The 15538-nt window shown below is 42.4% G+C and overlaps 1 pseudogene; it reads right to left on the bottom strand.

Moving 5' to 3' along the window:
* Positions 1 to 12409: 12409 nt before the first annotated feature.
* Positions 12410 to 12876, bottom strand: Gm28408 (annotated as a pseudogene).
* Positions 12877 to 15538: the final 2662 nt, after the last annotated feature.

Genomic DNA, 15538 nt, shown 5'->3' with positions numbered 1-15538 from the left:
TATTTTACATGGAATTACAGTTAAGAGATTTCATGAAACTCATAAGAGATTTTGAACTTGTAAGCGTGTAGGAGACTATCACAGACTACAGGGTAAAGCTGTCTCTTTCCTTCCTTGTGTGTTCTTCATTCCACCCTTATCCAACTCTTTCCTTATAACCTTTCATATTCCTAACAGTAGATAGAAGAGAGAGAGAGAGAGAGAGAGAGAGAGAGAGAGAGAGAGAGAGAGAGATCCACAAATTGATTCAGAGTTTTCAAAGTTGGTCATTTTATCATTTCAATACTGTCTGCTGATTAAGGGTTGAGTCCTTTGGAACGAGTTTGATCTAAATCATCAGCATATAAAATGTTATTCTTTTTTCTTCTTTGAGCATGACTACTTAACAATATATGACCAACAACAGCCAGCAACTAACAAGCAAACGCCGAACTCTTGTGGTCCTAGTGTTTATATACCTCTGAAGAGTCCCCAGAATTCCAAATATCACATATTCACAGAAAATATTTCCAGCTGGTAAAATCATACCCTTGCTAGAGCACAAGGTAAGTCACAGTGAGTAACACTTAACAGTCAGCAAAGAGCAACACCCTCCCTAAGTACCTAACTAGGGTAAAAAATTAATTAAATTTATAAACCCTAATCCAAATCCATTTGGAAGTTAAGACTCAATACAATACAGGAGAAGGAAAGAGGATAACATCACAGATAATCAGGAACTAGCCTGCCACCTTCATATGCTTAAAAGCCATCTTATAGTAAAGACAAACTAAATTCATTCATGTTAATGATTAATCAAAGCTCTGTATCTTAAGAATTGAACTAAGTCCTACCTGTAACCTTAACTACATGTGGCTCCATACTTCCTGTTCTAGGACTATCATGTCTATATTTCAAACGTTTTTTGAAAACATCTTGCAACACTATCTTTGTTTCAGAAAGTTTATATGGTCCCTTATGCTACGACTTCTAACTATGAACACCCTGTTACTCACAGCTTGCAGTCATATTTTTGATTCAAGATATCATTAGGACTAATTTCTTTTCCCTAACTATTTTACGTGCCAAATCCCTTATCTCCAAATTCTCTACCCATGGGCTGTATAGGTCTTGTCTTCTTCATGTCCAACTTAGGGAGAGGCAGAATGTATACATAAATAAATAGCTCAGTTTAATTAACTGCATACTTTAATTAATATGACCATGACGATTTGGGTGGGTGTTTTTTTTCCCTCCCATCTTTTAGATTAACAATACCAACAATATTAGAAAGATCATAAATAAACTCTTCTAAACCCAATGTCACACTAGATTGGAAAATCTAAAGAAATAGATTTTATGTATAAAAACTACAAAGGCTAACCCAAGGCATGATATGTAATTATGACTACAATGTAACTTATAACTTCAATGTAACTTATAACTACAATGCAACTTATGACTACAGTGTATCTTAAAACTACAATGTAACTTATAACAGAAATGAGATTGAAGCAGTAGTGAAAAGTATCCCGGGTAAGATTAGCTGGGTTCACTGCTGACTTCTCCTAAGCCTTTAAAGAACTAAGAATAATGAATCTCGAGATATTCTACAAAGTATATTAGCAGAACTCAATTAGTGAAGCCAATATTATTCTGATACCAAGTCAAAGACACAACATAAAATGAAAATTATAGGCTACTCAATGATGAAAATAGACACAATATTCTCAGTAAAGTTGTGTTGTACTCAATTAAAGAACACATCATTCCAGAGGTGGCTCAATGTACATATATGCTCAAGTGTTGTCACAGACTCAAAGGAAGAAATCACAGGAGCATTTATTTAACAAGTGCAGGCTTTTGTTAAAATCCTGTCTACCAAGTCTTTGTGTCTTTTATAGAGGCTAGCTAAAATATATATTTCATTTAGAGCCAGCTTCTGCTCACTGTTGCCAAACATGGAGGGCAAAGAAGAGGTGGAAGCCAGCCTGGTAGAGCATCCCCCTACCTGAGCACAATTTTTATCTTTGTGATTAAGGAGATGCCAAACAGGTAACTGGGGCACACCTACCTTAGCTTCCCACAAATGGAGATCACAGGTGGAAAGCAGCATGTCTTCACATCATTTCTTTCGACTTTGCTGGCCATGTATTTGCTCTGTGTAAGCCTGTACCTGCAATTTACCATTTAACCACTGTGTTTGTCATTTGCAGAGACTTTGTACTAGGTATGGCACCCTTTCTCTGTAAGTGTGACACAAGCAAAAAGCAGGGCCTTCATATGCTCTGCCCTCATTGCCTAAAACACTTTGTCTCCACCTGCCTGGGAAATTTGGCTCCTAAATACCCAGTCTGCATTAAAAACCAACATGTCAGATGAAAAGGCCACCTATGCATCAACATGTATGAGGCACACACCAATACCCACGTTGAGTATTTGTCCCCATTGTGGCATGTCTAGTCAGTGATCATATCATGGGTGCTTGAGAAGCAGAGTGGAGTCTCTGCTCTCTGTCTTCCACAATGCCCAGGTATCCTTCTGCTGTGTACCCTGGGATCAGACATCATAAGTCACTGGCAACCTGAGCTTGCCCTATCCTTGACTTTCAACATTTCAGATCATGAAGCAAATTAACCTCTTTCCCAAATACATTACCTTATCTTGGGTCTTTTTACTGGAGGGAGATCAATTACCAGAAGTAACATCTACAGATCCTCTGGAATTCTTCTGTAAGTTGTAAGAACACAGTCTTTCATTCATGTTCATTTATTTTTTTTCAAAATGTTATTATATATTTTCATCATTTAGATTTCCAATGCTATCCCAAAAGTCCCCCATATCTGCCTGCCCACTCCCCTACCCACCCATTCCTACTTCTTGGTCCTGGTATTCCCCTCTACTGAGGCATGTAAAGTTTGCAAGACAAAGGGGTCTCGCTTCCCAATAATGGCCAACTAGGCCATCTTCCGATACATATGCAGCTAGAGACAGTAGATCAGGAGGTACTGGTTAGTTCATATTGTTGTTCCACGTATAGGGTTTCAGACTCATTCATCTCCTTGGGTATTTTCTGTAGCTCCACCATTAGGGGCTCTGTATTCCATCTAATAGCTGACTGTGAGCATCCACTTCTGTGTTTTCCAGGCACCTGCATAGCCTCACAAGAGACAGCTATATCAGGGTCCTTTCAGAAAAAAATAGCTGGCATATGCAATGGAGTCAGATTTTGGAGGCTGATTATGGGATGGATCCCCTGGTGTGGCAGTCTCTAGATGGCCCATCCTTTCATCTCAGCTCCAACCTTTCTCTGTAACTCTTACATTGGGTGTTTTGTTCCAATTTATATTAAGGGGCAAAGTGTCCAAACTTTGCTCTTTGTTCTTCTTGAGTTTCATGTGTTTTGCAACTTGTATCTTATATTTTGGGTATTCTAATTTCTGGGCTAATAGTCACTTAACAGCGAGTACATATCATGTGAGTGCTTTTGTGATTCGGTCACCTTACTCAGGATGATGACCTGCAGGTCCATCCATTTGCCTAGGAATTTCATAAATTCATTCTTTTTAATAGCTGAGTAGTTCTCAACTGTGTAAATGTACCACGTTTTCTGTATCCATGCCTCTGTTGAGGGACATCTGGGTTCTTTCCAGCTTCTGGCTATTATAAATAGGGCTGCTATGAACATAGTGAAACATGTGTCCTTCTTACCATTTGGAACATCTTCTGGATATATGCCCAGCAGTGGTATTGTGGGATTCTATGGTAGTTCTATGTCCAATTTTCTGAGGAACAGCCTGACTGATTTGCAGAGTGGTTGTACAAGCTTGCAATCCAACCAGTATTGGAGGAGTCTTTCTCTTTCTCCACATCCTCACCAGCATCTGCTGTAACCTGAATTTTTGATCTTAGCAGTGCTGACTGGTGTGAGGTGGAATCTCAGGATTGTTTTGATTTGCATTTCTCTGATGATTGAGCATGCTCAACATTTTTTTCAGGTGCTTCTTAGCCATTCAGTATTCCTCAGGTTATAATTCTTTGTTTAGCCCTGAGCGCCATTTTTTAATGGGGTTATTGGTATAGGTTTCTATCCACATCCTCTGTTCTAAACCAATGCCCTGTATGACTGTTTCTAGGGCAGTACCGAAGTGATCTTATCATTATGGATCTGTGGCATAATTTGAGATCAGCAATAGTGATACCTCCAGACATATCACTAGCTCTCACAACTGTTGGGAGCCGCGCCCACATTCGCCGTTACAAGATGGCGCTGACAGCTGTGTTCTAAGTGGTAAACAAATAATCTGCGCATATGCCGAGGGTGGTTCTCCACTCCATGTGCTCTGCCTTCCCCGTGACGTCAACTCGGCCGATGGGCTGCAGCCAATCAGGGAGTGACACGTCCTAGGCGAAATATAACTCTCCTAAAAAAGGGACGGGTTTTCGTTTTCTCTCGCTCTTGCTTCTTACACTCTTGCTCCTGAAGATGTAAGCAATAAAGTTTTGCCGCAGAAGATTCTGGTTTGTTGCGTCTTTCCTGGCCGGTCGTGAGAACGCGTCTAATAACAATTGGTGCCGAATTCCGGGACGAGAAAAAACTCGGGACTGGCGCAAGGAAGATCCCTCATTCCAGAACCAGAACTGCGGGTCGCGGTAATAAAGGTTCCCGTAAAGCAGACTGTTAAGAAGGATTCAACTGTATGAATTCAGAACTTTTCAGCTGGGGAACGAGAGTACCAGTGAGTATAGCTTTACGAGGTAAGCCTGGCCTTGAACTTTCTAAGGAAATTCAAGACAGTCTATCAGAAGTAAAGTGGAAAATGTTTGGCCTTGAATTTTTTCTAGTGTTAGAAGCCCTTTTGTTCCTTTTCACATGTTATCAAGTGGTTAAGGCAGGGAGGATTCTAGAGGAAATTCAGGGCAATCTATCAGAAGTAAAGCGGGGAGAGAGAGTAGGAACAAAGAGAAAATATGGTACACAAAATAAGTATACAGGCCTTTCCAAGGGTCTTGAACCCGAGGAAAAGTTTAGGTCAGGTAAGAATACCTGGGGAGAGATTAGAAGGAAGGAAAAGAAAAAAGAAAAGAAAAGAGATCGATTAGCGGAGGTCTCTAGGAAAAGGAGCCTGTGCTCATCGCTGGATGGGCTCGGGGAGCCAGCTCTTGGTAGCTCTGAATCAGATGATGAATTCTCCTCTGAAGAAACAGACTGGGAGGAAGAAGCAGCTCATTATGAGAAAAAAGGGTACCAGCCAGGTAAAGTGCTAGCTAATCAGTTAAGGAAGCCAAAAGCGGCTGGCGAAGGCCAGTTTGCTGATTGGCCTCAGGGCAGTCGGCTTCAAGGTCCGCCCTATGCGGAGCCCCCGCCCTGCGTAGTGCGTCAGCCCTGCGCAGAGAGGCAGTGCGCAGAGAGGCAGTGCGCAGACTCATTCATTCCCAGAGAGGAACAAAGGAAAATACAACAGGCATTTCCGGTCTTTGAAGGAGCCGAGGGTGGGCGTGTCCACGCTCCGGTAGAATACTTACAAATTAAAGAAATTGCCGAGTCGGTCCGTAAATACGGAACCAATGCTAATTTTACCTTGGTGCAGTTAGACAGGCTTGCCGGCATGGCACTAACTCCTGCCGACTGGCAAACGGTTGTAAAAGCCGCTCTCCCTAGTATGGGCAAATATATGGAATGGAGAGCGCTTTGGCACGAAGCTGCACAAGCGCAGGCCCGAGCAAACGCAGCTGCTTTGACTCCAGAGCAGAGAGATTGGACTTTTGACTTGTTAACGGGTCAGGGAGCTTATTCTGCTGATCAAACAAACTACCATTGGGGAGCTTATGCCCAGATTTCTTCCACGGCTATTAGGGCCTGGAAGGCGCTCTCCCGAGCAGGTGAAACCACTGGTCAATTAACAAAAGTTGTCCAGGGACCTCAGGAATCCTTCTCAGATTTTGTGGCCAGAATGACAGAGGCAGCAGAGCGTATTTTTGGAGATTCAGAGCAAGCCGCGCCTCTGATAGAACAGCTAATCTATGAGCAAGCCACAAAGGAGTGCCGAGCGGCCATAGCCCCAAGAAAGAACAAAGGCTTACAAGACTGGCTCAGGGTCTGTCGAGAGCTTGGGGGACCTCTCACCAATGCAGGCTTAGCGGCCGCCATCCTTCAATCTCAGAACCGCTCCATGGGCAGAAATGATCAGAGGACATGTTTTAATTGCGGAAAGCCTGGGCATTTTAAGAAAGATTACAGAGCTCCAGATAAACAGGGAGGGACTCTCACTCTTTGCTCTAAGTGTGGCAAGGGTTATCATAGAGCTGACCAGTGTCGCTCTGTGAGGGATATAAAGGGCAGAATTCTTCCCCCACCTGATAGTCAATCAACTGATGTGCCAAAAAACGGGTCATCGGGCCCTCGGTCCCAGGGCCCTCAAAGATATGGGAACCGGTTTGTCAGGACCCAGGAAGCAGTCAGAGAGGCGACCCAGGAAGACCCACAAGGGTGGACCTGCGTGCCGCCTCCGACTTCCTATTAATGCCTCAAATGAGTATTCAGCCGGTGCCAGTGGAGCCTATACCATCCTTGCCCCCGGGAACCATGGGCCTTATTCTCGGCCGGGGTTCACTCACCTTGCAGGGCTTAGTAGTCCACCCTGGAGTTATAGATTGTCAACATTCCCCTGAAATACAGGTCCTGTGCTCAAGCCCTAAAGGCGTTTTTTCTATTAGTAAAGGAGATAGGATAGCTCAGCTGCTGCTCCTCCCTGATAAGACCAGGGAAAAATCTGCAGGACCTGAGATAAAGAAGATGGGCTCCTCAGGAAATGATTCTGCCTATTTGGTTGTATCTTTAAATAATAGACCTAAGCTCTGCCTTAAGATCAACGGAAAAGAGTTTGAAGGCATCCTTGATACCGGAGCAGATAAAAGTATAATCTCTACACATTGGTGGCCCAAAGCATGGCCCACCACAGAGTCATCTCATTCATTACAGGGCCTAGGATATCAATCATGTCCCACTATAAGCTCCATTGCCTTGACGTGGGAATCCTCTGAAGGACAGCAAGGGAAATTCATACCTTATGTGCTCCCACTCCCGGTTAACCTCTGGGGAAGGGATATTATGCAGCATTTGGGCTTTATTTTGTCCAATGAAAACGCCCCATCGGGAGGGTATTCAACTAAAGCAAAAAATATCATGGCAAAGATGGGTTATAAAGAAGGAAAAGGGTTAGGACATCAAGAACAGGGAAGGATAGAGCCCATCTCACCTAATGGAAACCAAGACAGACAGGGTCTGGGTTTTCCTTAGCGGCCATTGGGGCAGCACGACCCATACCATGGAAAACAGGGGACCCAGTGTGGGTTCCTCAATGGCACCTATCCTCTGAAAAACTAGAAGCTGTGATTCAACTGGTAGAGGAACAATTAAAATTAGGCCATATTGAACCCTCTACCTCACCTTGGAATACTCCAATTTTTGTAATTAAGAAAAAGTCAGGAAAGTGGAGACTGCTCCATGACCTCAGAGCCATTAATGAGCAAATGAACTTATTTGGCCCAGTACAGAGGGGTCTCCCTGTACTTTCCGCCTTACCACGTGGCTGGAATTTAATTATTATAGATATTAAAGATTGTTTCTTTTCTATACCTTTGTGTCCAAGGGATAGGCCCAGATTTGCCTTTACCATCCCCTCTATTAATCACATGGAACCTGATAAGAGGTATCAATGGAAGGTCTTACCACAGGGAATGTCCAATAGTCCTACTATGTGTCAACTTTATGTACAAGAAGCTCTTTTGCCAGTGAGGGAACAATTCCCCTCTTTAATTTTGCTCCTTTACATGGATGACATCCTCCTGTGCCATAAAGACCTTACCATGCTACAAAAGGCATATCCTTTTCTACTTAAAACTTTAAGTCAGTGGGGTTTACAGATAGCCACAGAAAAGGTCCAAATTTCTGATACAGGACAATTCTTGGGCTCTGTGGTGTCCCCAGATAAGATTGTGCCCCAAAAGGTAGAGATAAGAAGAGATCACCTCCATACCTTAAATGATTTTCAAAAGCTGTTGGGAGATATTAATTGGCTCAGACCTTTTTTAAAGATTCCTTCCGCTGAGTTAAGGCCTTTGTTTGGTATTTTAGAAGGAGATCCTCATATCTCCTCCCCTAGGACTCTTACTCTAGCTGCTAACCAGGCCTTACAAAAAGTGGAAAAGGCCTTACAGAATGCACAATTACAACGTATTGAGGATTCGCAGCCTTTCAGTTTGTGTGTCTTTAAGACAGCACAATTGCCAACTGCAGTTTTGTGGCAGAATGGGCCATTGTTGTGGATCCATCCAAACGTATCCCCAGCTAAAATAATAGATTGGTATCCTGATGCAATTGCACAGCTTGCCCTTAAAGGTCTAAAAGCAGCAATCACCCACTTTGGGCGAAGTCCATATCTTTTAATTGTACCTTATACCGCTGCACAGGTTCAAACCTTGGCAGCCACACCTAATGATTGGGCAGTTTTAGTTACCTCCTTTTCAGGAAAAATAGATAACCATTATCCAAAGCATCCAATCTTACAGTTTGCCCAAAATCAATCTGTTGTGTTTCCACAAATAACAGTAAGAAACCCACTTAAAAATGGGATTGTGGTATATACTGATGGATCAAAAACTGGCATAGGTGCCTATGTGGCTAATGGTAAAGTGGTATCCAAACAGTATAATGAAATTTCACCTCAAGTGGTAGAATGTTTAGTGGTTTTAGAAGTTTTAAAAACCTTTTTAGAACCCCTTAATATTGTGTCAGATTCCTGTTATGTGGTTAATGCAGTAAATCTTTTAGAAGTGGCTGGAGTGATTAAGCCTTCCAGTAGAGTTGCCAATATTTTTCAGCAGATACAATTAGTTTTGTTATCTAGAAGATCTCCTGTTTATATTACTCATGTTAGAGCCCATTCAGGCCTACCTGGCCCCATGGCTCTGGGAAACGATTTGGCAGATAAGGCCACTAAAGTGGTGGCTGCTGCCCTATCATCCCCGGTAGAGGCTGCAAGAAATTTTCATAACAATTTTCATGTGACGGCTGAAACATTACGCAGTCGTTTCTCCCTGACAAGAAAAGAAGCCCGTGACATTGTTACTCAATGTCAAAGCTGCTGTGAGTTCTTGCCAGTTCCTCATGTGGGAATTAACCCACGCGGTATTCGACCTCTACAGGTCTGGCAAATGGATGTTACACATGTTTCTTCCTTTGGAAAACTTCAATATCTCCATGTGTCCATTGACACATGTTCTGGCATCATGTTTGCTTCTCCGTTAACCGGAGAAAAAGCCTCACATGTGATTCAACATTGTCTTGAGGCATGGAGTGCTTGGGGGAAACCCAGACTCCTTAAGACTGATAATGGACCAGCTTACACATCTCAAAAATTCCAGCAGTTCTGCCGTCAGATGGACGTGACCCACCTGACTGGACTTCCATACAACCCTCAAGGACAGGGTATTGTTGAGCGTGCGCATCGCACCCTCAAAGCCTATCTTATAAAACAGAAGAGGGGAACTTTTGAGGAGACTGTACCCCGAGCACCAAGAGTGTCTGTGTCTTTGGCACTCTTTACACTCAATTTTTTAAATATTGATGCTCATGGCCATACTGCGGCTGAACGTCATTGTTCAGAGCCAGATAGGCCCAATGAGATGGTTAAATGGAAAAATGTCCTTGATAATAAATGGTATGGCCCGGATCCTATTTTGATAAGATCCAGGGGAGCTATCTGTGTTTTCCCACAGAATGAAGACAACCCATTTTGGATACCAGAAAGACTCACCCGAAAAATCCAGACTGACCAAGGGAATACTGATGTCCCTCGTCTTGGTGATGTCCAGGGCGTCAATAATAAAGAGAGAGCAGCGTTGGGGGATAATGTCGATATTTCCACTCCCAATGACGGTGATGTATAATGCTCAAGTATTCTCCTGCTTTTTTACCACTAACTAGGAACTGGGTTTGGCCTTGATTCAGACAGCCTTGGCTCTGTCTGGACAGGTCCAGACGACTGACACCATTAACACTTTGTCAGCCTCAGTGACTACAGTCATAGATGAACAGGCCTCAGCTAATGTCAAGATACAGAGAGGTCTCATGCTGGTTAATCAACTCATAGATCTTGTCTAGATACAACTAGATGTATTATGACAAATAACTCAGCAGGGATGTGAACAAAAGTTTCCGGGATTGTGTGTTATTTCCATTCAGTATGTTAAATTTACTAGGACAGCTAAATTGTCAAAAAGTCTTTTTCAGTATATGTTACAGAATTGGATGGCTGAATTTGAACAGATCCTTCGGGAATTGAGACTTCAGGTCAACTCCACGCGCTTGGACCTGTCGCTGACCAAAGGATTACCCAATTGGATCTCCTCAGCATTTTCCTTCTTTAAAAAATGGGTGGGATTAATATTATTTGGAGATACACTTTGCTGTGGATTAGTGTTGCTTCTTTGATTGGTCTGTAAGCTTAAGGCCCAAACTAGGAGAGACAAGGTGGTTATTGCCCAGGCGCTTGCAGGACTAGAACATGGAGCTTCCCCTGATATATCTATGCTTAGGCAATAGGTCGCTGGCCACTCAGCTCTTATATCCCATGAGGCTAGTCTCATTGCACGGGATAGAGTGAGTGTGCTTCAGCAGCCCGAGAGAGTTGCACGGCTAAGCACTGCAATGGAAAGGCTCTGCGGCATATATGAGCCTATTCTAGGGAGACATGTCATCTTTCATGAAGGTTCAGTGTCCTAGTTCCCTTCCCCCAGGCAAAACGACACGGGAGCAGGTCAGGGTTGCTCTGGGTAAAAGCCTGTGAGCCTAAGAGCTAATCCTGTACATGGCTCCTTTACCTACACACTGGGGATTTGACCTCTATCTCCACTCTCATTAATATGGGTGGCCTATTTGCTCTTATTAAAAGGAAAGGGGGAGATGTTGGGAGCCGCGCCCACATTCGCCGTTACAAGATGGCGCTGACAGCTGTGTTCTAAGTGGTAAACAAATAATCTGCGCATATGCCGAGGGTGGTTCTCCACTCCATGTGCTCTGCCTTCCCCGTGACGTCAACTCGGCCGATGGGCTGCAGCCAATCAGGGAGTGACACGTCCTAGGCGAAATATAACTCTCCTAAAAAAGGGACGGGTTTTCGTTTTCTCTCGCTCTTGCTTCTTACACTCTTGCTCCTGAAGATGTAAGCAATAAAGTTTTGCCGCAGAAGATTCTGGTCTGTGGTGTTCTTCCTGGCCGGGCGTGAGAACGCGTTTAATAACACACAACTTCATTGCCATATGTTTCCATTTGAATTTTTAGAGTGTCTTTTTAAATTTCTGTAATGAATAATACAGGCATTTTGGTGACAATTGCACTTTCACAATATTTACACTTTCAGTACCTGAGCATGGAAAGTCTTTTCATCTTCTGTATTTCTCCATTTTGCACTGTTTTAAAGCTTGTATTGCAAGCTTGTATTCCATTTCCTTGATTTGGTTTATTCCAAGGCATTGTGATATATTTGGGGTGATTTCGAATATGATAAGTTTTCTGTTTCTTTTTCACCTATGCCTTTCATGGGTATATAAAAATGTTACGTACATTTGTATGTTTATTTTATATTCTGCACATCTGGAAGTGCCACTTTTGAAAGTGTTTATCTCTATGTGTTTCTGTTGGGGTCCAGGTGTTGCCTCACAAACCACATGCCCATGGATCTCAGTCAGACAAGGATAGTTTATTGAGGTCTATTGGTTGATCAAGGATGCAGACCAGATTCAGGAGCTAGCTATGACCATGAGGCAGGATTCTCCATAGCTTGTGAGCCTTGCAATCCATAAAAATCTGTGCCAACTCTCTCCACCATTCAGGAACAAGGGATAGGCCACTTCCTTAAGAACATGTCTTTGTTGTACATTTACTCTGCTCTCATTGCCTGGGGCTGTTGAAATGTGGAAGAAGGCTTGCCTTACCTAACATATATTTCTTAACTTCTAATCAGGATGTCTATACCTATACACATGTCTCTTTCTGCCTAATAGTAGGATGTCTATCCCCAGGGAGGTCTTAGTAACTTTATTTGACCCAAAGCCAAATGGAAGTCTTATTCCAAATACCTTATTATATTGGTGTAGCTATCTATCTTATGGTGGGTTACATTCCAGGGGCATAATCCTATTTTAAGGACAATATATATATATATATATATATATATATATATATATATATATATATATATATATATCATGTACTAGGTTAACCTGTCCCAGTGTCCCCATGGAGCCCACATTGAAAGAACTCAATTGCTTAAGATAGCATTGACATCTGACATTTCTAGTATAACTCCCTTCTTTTTTTATGGTGAAAAAAAAAGTGTATATTTAGAATTAGCCATCTAGACTCAGTTTAGATGACCCTAATCTTGTTGGCAACATCTACAGCATCATAATCAGGAACTAAGTGAACATATGCCTTCTTCTCTCTGTCAGGCCTTGTCAGGGTACGGACTTTGGTCACATCAATATCATAGAGTTTCTCCACGGTCTCTTTGATCTGGTGCTTGTTGGTTTTGACATCCACAATGAACAAAAGCATGCTGTTTTCCTTTATTTTCTTCATGGTTGACTCCGTGGTCAGCAGCAATTTGATAACAGTATAGTGGTCAAGCTTGTTTCTCCTGGGCTCACTATTTGAGGATATTTTGGCTCTCTCTGGAGCCACAGGGATTTGGGCTGCCAGAAGGTGGGTGATGTTCTGATCTTCTTTTTGTGGCTGTGGATGCATTTCAGCACTGCCTTCTTAGCTTGCATGGCCTTTGCTTTGGCTTCATCTTTGGGAAGGGCCATGGCTTCCTTCTTCGCTTTTGGTGCCATCTTCGTGAAAAGGCTATTTCTTCCTTCTAAAATATATTTACAGTACATTTTATTTATTTCTTGATTCTATGGAGTTTAATATGTCTGTGGATAAATTGTGGATGTCAAGGCCAGCAAGCAGCAGATCAAAGAGGCCCTGGAGAAACTCTATGACATTGATGTGTCCAAAGGCCATACCCTGAGAAGGCCTGACAGAGAGAAGAATATGTATGTTTGCTTAGCTCCTGATTATGATGAGATTATGATTATGATTATTATGATAAAATGGCATTGAAATCTCACATTTCCATTTATTTTCTATTTTTTTTTCTTTTTGGAAGACATGTAGCCTTGTTTTCTCTCCTCTGATCAGCAGGACTTTGCCTGCTTCATTGCCCTGCAAGGTCTTTAGTATCTTTGGAATTAAGCAGCATCTCTAAGAAAGCAGAGAGGCATTGAGAGAACTTAGGTGGCAAAACAAGCCTGCACATTAGCATGCTGTTTAGTTAGGTTTTGTGTAGCCGCCCACAAGTCTGAAGCCAGCTGAGCCAGAATTTGACCTTGCTGCCACTAAAGAGATTATCTAGGGTGGAGCCTTCCTCCATAGATCACTCTATTGTTCAACCACTGTTGCTGTTCCTCTTCAAGATACTGCTACCAGCTGAGAGGTCCAGGGATCTATTCCAGAGACTATGCCCTATCCTGCACGTCATCACCTGCAGCTGGTTCCAGGCTCCAAAGATGAATTGGTGGGAATGGACTTTCCTTCCTCTTTTACAAAGCATATCCGGCCCTTCTGGTCAGACCCAGCACCCGGTCACCTTGGTCGCAGAGTTGGCAGACACCCCCAAGTTCCCCAGAGCACTCTCCACAGGATCTTAGGACCTCTGGTGAGTGGAATAGAACTTCTGCCAGGAGGAAGGTTCGAATGCCAGATATCTGGACACCTTCCCTACAAGAGGAGACCTAGCCTGCAGAGAGTGCTCTGACCACTGAAACTCAGTAGATAGCTAGTCACCCAGGTCAGTTGATAGAGGCTAAAAGAATCATGAGAGGAACAAGCTCTAACCAGAGACAACTATAAGAAATCACTCCAGAGAATACCATATGGCAAAAGGCAAACCTAAGAATCTTACTAACAGAAACCAAGACCACCCACCAACATCTGAAGTCAGCACTCCCAACTCAACCAGTACTGGGCACCCCAAAACACCCGAAAACCTAGACACGGATTTAAAATCAGAACTCATGATGATGGTAGAGGACATCAAGAACAACTTTCATAACTTACTTAAAGAAATACAGGAGAACACTGCTAAAGAGTTACACGTCCTTAAAGAAAAGAGGAAAACACATCCAAACAGGTAATGGAAATGAACAAAAACATACTAGACCTCAAAAGCAAAGTAGACACAATAAAGAAAACCCAAAATGAGGCAACAGTAGAGACAGAAACCCTAGGAAAGAAATCAGAAACCATAGATTCAAGCATCAGCAAGAGAATACAAGAGATAGAAGAGAGAATCTCAGGTGCAGAAGACTCCATAGAGAACATCAGAACTCCTAAAGTTCATAAACAGCTTCGTTGTAGTGGCTGGATATAAAATTAACTCAAACAAGTCAATGGTCTTTCTCTACACAGAGGATAAACAGGCTGAGAAAGAAATTAGGGATACAACACCCATGTCAATAGTCACAAATAATATAAAATACCTTGGAGTGACTCTAACAAAGGAATTGAAAGATATGTATGATAAGATCTTCAAGTCTCTGAAGGAAGAAATTTAATCAGATATCAGAAGATGGAAAGATCTGCTGTGCTCATGGATTGGCAGGATCAACATTATAAAAATGGCTATCTTGCCAAAAGCAATCTACAGATTCAATGCAATCCCCATCAAAATCCAACTCAATTCTTCAACGAATTAGAAAGAACAATCTGCAAATTTATCCAGAATAACAAAAAAATTTGGATAGCAAAAACTCTTCTCAAGGATAAAAGAATCTCTGGTGGAATCACCATGCCTGACCTATAGCTGTACTACAGAGCAATTGTCATAAAAAACTGCAATGTACTGGTTTAGTGACAGACAAGTAGAACAATGGAATAGAATTGAAGACCCAGAAATGAACCCACACACCTCTTGTCACTTGAACTTCGACAAGGAAGCTAAAACCATCCAGTGGAAAAAAGATAACATTTTTAACAAATGGTACTAGCACAACAGGTAGTTATCATATAGAAGAACGTGAATTAAACCATTCCTATCTCCTTGTATTAAGGTCAAATCTAAGTGGATCAAAAAACACCACATAAAACAAGAGACACTGAAACTTATAGAGGAGAAAGTGGGGGAAAGCCTCGAAGATATGGGCAAAGGGGAAAGATTCCTGAATAGAACAGCAATGGCTTGTGCTGTAAGATCGAGAATTGACAAATGGGACCTCATGAAACTGCAAAGCTTCTGGAAGGCAAAAGACACCGTCAATAGGACAAAAAGGGCACCAACAGATTGGGAAAGAATCTTTACCTATCCTAAATCAGATAGGGGACTAATATCCAATATATATAAAGATCTCAAGAAGGTGGACTCCAGAAAAACAAATAACCCCATTAAAATATGGGGCTAAGAGATAAACAAAGAATTCTCACCTGAGGAATACCGAATGGCCGAGAAGCACC

This window comes from Mus musculus, chromosome 7 (genome assembly GCF_000001635.26).
Source record: "Mus musculus strain C57BL/6J chromosome 7, GRCm38.p6 C57BL/6J".
NCBI lineage: Eukaryota > Metazoa > Chordata > Mammalia > Rodentia > Muridae > Mus > Mus musculus.
Note: the sequence above shows the minus strand (reverse complement) of the source record. Positions and strands in the feature narration are given on the sequence as shown.